Below are 7,344 nucleotides of genomic sequence, written 5' to 3'. Positions count from 1 at the left end.
GTCTATGATACGTATGTTTAAGTTGTGGCAGAGTGGTAGGGCCCTGGTCTCTTTCCTATGATATAGTTCATAGTGTCAGAATTATTAACAGGCCAGGTGAGTATGGGGAAAAGGCATAAGAACAATAGCTAGCATTAGAATTAAAATATGGATATTTATGTCTTAGAATTAAAATATGGATATTTACATCATAGTTTGAAGATATTTAAAGCTGGCAAATCTGATACTAAACTTACTTTCACCTCTTAAAAGTCCCTTGGTTGAGCATATGGTAGAAATCTGCTTCTTGGTTGTGCTGTGGCCATGATTTTGTAACTCCCCCTACTGGGAGGCGGGATCTATTTGGCTGTCTCTGGAGTGCAGTGAGACCCCATAACTTGCTTTGACATATAAAATGTAGTATATATGACCTTGTGTGATTTGCGTGGCTATGGCTTAAGAAATCCAATGGCTTATACCTACTCTCCTGGATGTGGCTCATAGCCAGGTATCTTGTGTGAGTGGAGCTACCTGTGCCCTTCAGCTCATCTGATTCCCCAGTTGAAGGAATTACCACACATGACATGACACATTTCTAAGGTGAGTCAACGTTCAAAGGGAAAGGCTTTCTTTGCCTCACAGTGTTTGGATTCTCCAAGTATGGCCAACTGGTCCCCACTGCTTTGGTACCTGTGTCAAGGCAGTAGCATCAGTGCAACGTGGAAGGGAAAAACCACTTACATCCTGACTTGGAAAAAAACCAAACAAACCACTATTGGTACAGGCTGGGTACCAAACCTTTAACACACACTGCAGATCCAAGCCATAGCAGAAACAAGACCTAACACATTTACTATCTATGTTTTCTGAGAAAAAATAAATCTTAACTCTTGAACCCTTGAAGCAGATTGTAATTTTGTTTAATGAGCCCAGACAAATCCAGAGAAACCACACAAACAACTCTCAGACTTGAAGATGAAGGTGGTGGTGGTGATGGTGATGATTCTGTAGTCCTAGGAACTGAACCTAGGACCTTACACATGCCTGTTGTCTGATGAAACTTCTCCTGCGGACATGACTTCTCACCCCAGACAGTGATTTCACTACAGGCCAAAGTATAGATAGCACCAAAACCCAACCTGGTGAACCAATGGGTTTTATTCGGGTTACTTACAGGAGCAGACATGATTCAAAGCTGCCTCACCAAGGTCCATCCCAGCATGAGTGACTGCTCACAAAAGCTTGGGACCTAGAACACATGGCACAGCCTGCTCAATGGGTTGGAGAGTGTCTTATCCAAAAGACTGTGGTCTAAGCCTGTTCCAGGCAGCCCGGCAGGCATCTTCTAGGCAGCTGGTCTGGTCTGAGAGTCTTTCATCCATCTGAGTGGGACTCTCAGCTTTTATCTGCTTATTCTCCCAAGGAGGGGGCCTAGTGTATCTAGTCAGCTTCAGGAACTTCCTGAAGCTATGTTGAAGCTGTTTACCTTCCTGCAGGATGGAATGTTTCAATCTCCAAGGAAACTGTACACAACAGTGCCAGGTAAATACTCTACCACCAAGCTATATCGTCAGATTAAATTAATATTTGTATATGCATCTAAAACTTTGGGATAGCTTGTTTTGCAACATTGATAGCTGAGTCCTCAGCTATAAAATGCTATATGAACACACACACACACACACACACACACACACACAGAGAGAGAGAGAGAGAGAGAGAGACAGAGACAGAGACAGAGACAGAGACAGAGACAGAGAGAGACAGACACAGCACAATCACACAGAGACAGAGACAGAGACACTAAGAGAGGCACAGAGACACACACTCACAGAGGCAGAGACAGAGGGGAGATATTTAGATATTTACCTCTTTAAAAGCTTTCTAGTGTCTTCTCACATATTCCATTTGAGAACTTAATTCCTCTGATCCGAAGTCCCTGAATTGTTGCATTCTAGAAGGTTCTGGAAGTGAGCACATGTACTTACTAGTTATTCAAAGATCATTAAAAATATTTTAGAAAAAAAGTCTTAGAATGAAGTGTTGTTGTAAGTAAGGTGCCTATAATTAAAATTCTAACGTCAGTATCCTTAAGTCAAACACTGAGGTCTATCCCTTTCTTCAGTATACTGTCTCTTTGCAGTAGGGCCTGCCTACCTTGTATTTAATAGACGACTCCTCCATGAAGTGAGCTGCCAAGCCAGGCAGGTGAGCATTGGCTGTGGTAAATGTAAAGCAGGACAGCAATCCCTTTACCCTCTGCAAAGGGCACCTACTGAGGCTGCAACTACGAAAAGAATCCTGTCTGTGATTCAGATCCGAATGTTTACACAATGCCAACTAAGCCCTGGATTACACTACCAGTATTTAAGCTTGGGTTTCTTGTAATCCCCATTCAACCTTCATTTTATCCCTGTTTTCAGAAAACTTTCTATCACAAACGATTTTAAACATGTTCATTCTTCTTTTTTCTCTTGCAGTAAAGAACTGTTGAGCCAAGGAATTAAAGAAACAAACTGTCTTGGTTATGAACAAAGGATCAATATAATCAATTCAACACATCTGAACTTGCTTTTGCGCATGACTATGGCATCAGCTTTCCAAGTTGTGCTGCAATCCCTAGCCTCATCTTCTGGTGATTATGCTCTTGCTTTGGATCCCTTTACTTTGCACCTTGGACAGTCTTTAGCTTCCTTCTGATCAATAGAACATGCTAAAGATTTTCATACATGACTTCCACAATCCTGTCTGTGTGTGTGTGTACGTGTGTGTGCATGTGTTCACTCACATAAACACATGTGCACGTGGAAGTCCGAAGTTGTGTTCCTCAGGCACTGTCTATCTTTTTTTTTTTTTTTCTTCAGCAACGTCACTTGCTGCTCTGGAACTAACTAATTAGGTTAAACTGGCTAGCCAGCAAGCCTCAGGGTTCTGACAGTCTCTGTTTCTCTAGTTAGGGGATTTAAAGTGTTTTTTCTGTTGTTGTTGTTGTTGTTGAGACAGGGTCTCTCTGTGTTAGCCTTGGCTGTCGATTTGTAGATCAGGCTGGCCTTGAACTCACAGCGATCCTCTTGCCTCTGCCTCCCGAGGGATTAAAGGTGTGGACCACCACGCCTGGCATTTGTTTGCTATTGTTGTTTGGGTTTTGTTTTGTTTTTTTAATGGGGGATCTGGGGATCCCCTTGCTCACACAACACTTTCCCCAATTGAGTCTTCTTCTTAGAATCACATGACTCTTGGCTAGCTTTTCTCTTTTCTCTTGTCTTGGACTCTAGACTATCGGATCTGATGAAGTTTAGATCGATTATCATGGGTAAGTGGAGAATCTAATCTGCTTTGTAATGCCCAAGTTGTGAAACCCTCAAAGACCACCAGGAATCAACTGGATGCAAATCACGCAGGGTCTTGTTTATTTCAAGCTCTGGAGCCTGGACTGTCAGCCCCCTTTTGAGGAGGGAAGATGGTGGCTTCTAGTGCTAGGGGGACAGGGTTTTTAAACGAAAAAGCAGCAGTGGGGTGGGGGGTTTCCAAGCCATTTCTAAGCCTTGCTGGTACATGATAGGTTGAGGGGTACAGGAAAGTTGCCCTTTAAGCTGATTGGCTGGGGGACCAGGGCTGATCGAGGAGACCAGGGCCACACTGCAGGAAGGGATTTTTCGTTTGTTTTGGTCACTGGGACCTGTAGCTCTGATTTGTTGACTCCGGATGCAAGCTCCTAGGAAGGTTGCTAGCTGAATGTTTGTGGCTCTCCCTGGAAACTCCAGAGGTGGGGGTGGGGGTGGGGGAGGGGGTGTGTCAAGTTCTCAGACCCTGAACACAAAATGGTGTTGGTTTGGTCTCTACATTGGCATAAGTGAAAACCACTAATAATGTGCTGATTTGGACTGAAAAACTGTTTTCTTTTGTGAGAAATGTTTATAATGCTACCTTTGCCTGTGGAATAGATGATGTCTTTTGAGTGCTCCCTTATAGGAAGGAGATGGTTATTGCTATTATATGTAGCAAACTTGGCAGAACTCTTTCCTAACAGAATGTGAGATCTTAAACAGATGTGTTCACACCCATAAGTATTTCTGACGTAAGTCAGAGACTGTCACAGACCGGCTCAGTCGGGGATAGGTCTTTGGAAATGGAAGTTCTTGGAGCATCGGTGAACAGAAGAGAAGGCGTGACAAACAGACACATCCACACAGATGAGTTTTGTGTCTGAGTGTATTTTGTAGCTAAGCAGTTTAAGTTTTTAAACATACATTTTAAAAGCAGGGGGGTGTGTGGTTACATTTTCCCACAGAGCAAATTCAAGGAAGTAAGTGAGCAATCAAGCATACACAGTGCAGGTACAAAATGTGAAGTTATTGTGTTGTCATATTTTGAATTACAATTATGAATGAAACAATACGAGGTACAGAACACATAGCAAAAGGTGTCATCACTTCTAAGTTACTGCCTTGGTATCAATATGTATGTGCTCCCTTTGTCCACGGCCAATGTTTTCTCCCTAACAAAACTTGTGCCCGGCACCTGTGTGTCAGGACAGTTTTTCATTTTCTTTTCTTTAGTTCCCTCTTCTGATATCTGAGTGCCACTACCTGGAGTCTTTTGAAATACTCCAATTCTTTGTAGGCCATAGTATAACTTATTAACTAATGATTAATTTTTAGTCATGTTTCTTTTAATAAGTGGAAGTGAAGCAAAACTGCTCCAGACCTGGACAGTCCCTGGCTGCACTCCCGAGTCAGGGTCATCTCCTAGCGACCGTGGTTATGCCTGAGAGGTCCTACTTTGGGAGTGAAGTGGAGAATAGCTCCCAACACAATGAAAGAAATGAAACTGCAGTTTTTCTCTTGGCAGAAACATCAACCCCAGTCCAGGAAACTCTCCCCTTTTTGGGGGTCTTAGCCTCAGGCCTGTGTAGTATTTGTCACACAGACTCCACTGGAGGGGTGACAAGAGACCAGAAGATTGAAGTAAAAGATTATATAATGAGCCAGGCAGTGGTGGCGCACGCCTTTAATCCCAGCACTCGGGAGGCAGAGGCAGGTGGATCGGTGTGAGTTCGAGGCCAGCCTGGTCTACAAAATGAGTCCAGGACAGTCAAGGCTACACAGAGAAACCCTGTCTCAAAAAAACAAAAAGAAAAAAACAACAACAACAAAAAGATTATATAATGTTGTGCGGTCTGCTTAAATCCAAGATAAGTCAAACACCAGGTCAATGCAGATGACAAAAATGTATTGTGTTAAGCCGCTAATGATTGATCGGGGCTGCCCAACAGACTCAGGAGCTGCACTGCAACCCTGAAGGGACACTGTGCAGCATAGTTAAAGGATGAAGCAGTAAAGCCAGGGGGAGTAGAGGAGGGCTGTAGCATCATCCAATCATATTTTGACGTAAGGGATTAAGCAAGGGAGTGTCCATCAATCAGGATAGGAGTAGGTCCCTGGGCCTGGGAACATGAGCTTAGCCGACCTTGCCAGCAAGATGGTGAAGCTGTCCTTGAAATGTTTGGACTCAGACAGTTGTTTCCTGACAACAGAAGCTGTTTGGCTATTGGGAAGTCCCCAGCTCCCCCTAGGGCATGGGCCCTAGAAATTAGTTTCTCCCTGTGATTAAACTGAGTCTGGAAACAAAATGGTAGTATTTAGAGCAAATTCCTTTTGCTTGTTCCCAACATACAGTCTTGGTTTCTCTCCTTTATTGAGATGGATATGGGAAACTCGACCTTGTATGCCTCTGTTAACATAGGCAACACCTGGATTTTGTCAAATCTTAAAACATACATCACAAGACCCTGCAGAACATCTTTTAGTAGAAGTATTCATGGATACTCCTAGCAGGCCCAAACTGCACAAAACACAGAGCTCTGGGACTCTTTGGAAGTTAGCATTCTGTGGAGGAATGCTGAGTGAATGTATCAACCATCAATAAAGCGCTGTTTAGCCAATCAGGTGGGCAGAAGGACAGGAAGAGGGAGGTGGGACTTCCTGGAGGGAGCGGAGAAAGTTGGACAGTTGGAGGGAGAGAGGGTTTGTTTCACGGTTGAAGGAGGACGGTGGGCACTTGATGAGGACCAGTCCATGGGTCACAGTGGCAAGTGCTTGGAATATATGTGTGTTATAAGGGTTAGAGTAGTTTGTTTAGTTTACGAGCAGATTAGAATCAGTTCAGACTCTGCCCGGCGAAGTGCGGGCAGCTTTAAAGTACGTTTCGGTCTCCCTGTGTCAGTTATTTGCCTTGTAGGCCGAACGGATACAAAATACTGTGATAGCATTCAACTCAGTTCTGATGTGTCTACTGCTAGGCTACCTGACGTCATAGGTGCCAGAAAACTCTCGAGGGTTATTATGCTGTATATCTAGGCACGCTGGCTTATTTTCAAAGTCTCATGACTGATGTCAGAATTCCTTGAACTGAAGACAACTGGTCAAACCTCAGTTCCTCCACCCCCTTCAGTGGTGTCGACACTGCTCTGCTTGTGGAGACATCCCTATGCTATCCCTCTACCATGACACTTCCACAGTACATCCGGTCAACAGAAATTAGCCTGTGTGTGTCTTAAGGGGCTTTGTCTGTCTTGGTCACTGACTTGGCTCCAGTGCCTCTGACATTGTCTTGTAAGGTTAAGTGAAATAAAATGCACTCTCAACGGCTGGTTTTCAGGCTCAGGTGGTTATATTAGCTTATTTAAAGGACAAGCCACCACCAGTCCCGTCCGACATTCTTGGGAGCGTGATCATCTTATCTCCACATTAGTCTTAAGTACTCTCTGTTCCTGAAGGAATTTAAGAAGACGCTCCTTCCAAGAATTTTCAAAATCTTTGACATACTACCAGTTCACGACACTAAAGAGAAACATTCTCCATCCCTGTTTATAATGGGGGGAAAATTGGAGAACACCTCTCCTTACTTCAGTGGTATTAATTTAGGACAACTTGAGGCTGGAGAGATGGCTCAGTGGTTAAGAGCGCTGCCCGTTCTTCCTAAAGGTCTTGAGTTCAATTCCCAGCAACCACATGGTGGCTCACAACCATCAGTAATGTGATCTGGCCTACAGGTGTATGTACATGCAGGAAGAACACTCAATACGTAGCAATAATAAATATTTTTTGTGGTTTATATTTTATATTCTCTCCCATGGGAAGCAATATGAAGAGCACTGTGGAATGCTTTTAGGAATTGTACCATTCATTATACCAAGCTTCTGGTTCAAGAACCTAACACTAAACTCTAGAGCTAAAGATAAGTTAAATTATGCTGTGAGGGCGAAGTGAGTAAATTTCCAAAGTACTGCTCTGAAAAGAAAACACGTTGATATATATATATATTCACAGAGGCAATATTCCGGTCTTGATTAGATCATCTTTC

The sequence above is a fragment of the Acomys russatus genome, chromosome 15, assembly GCF_903995435.1.
Source record: "Acomys russatus chromosome 15, mAcoRus1.1, whole genome shotgun sequence".
NCBI lineage: Eukaryota > Metazoa > Chordata > Mammalia > Rodentia > Muridae > Acomys > Acomys russatus.
This window is presented reverse-complemented; position numbering follows the sequence as displayed.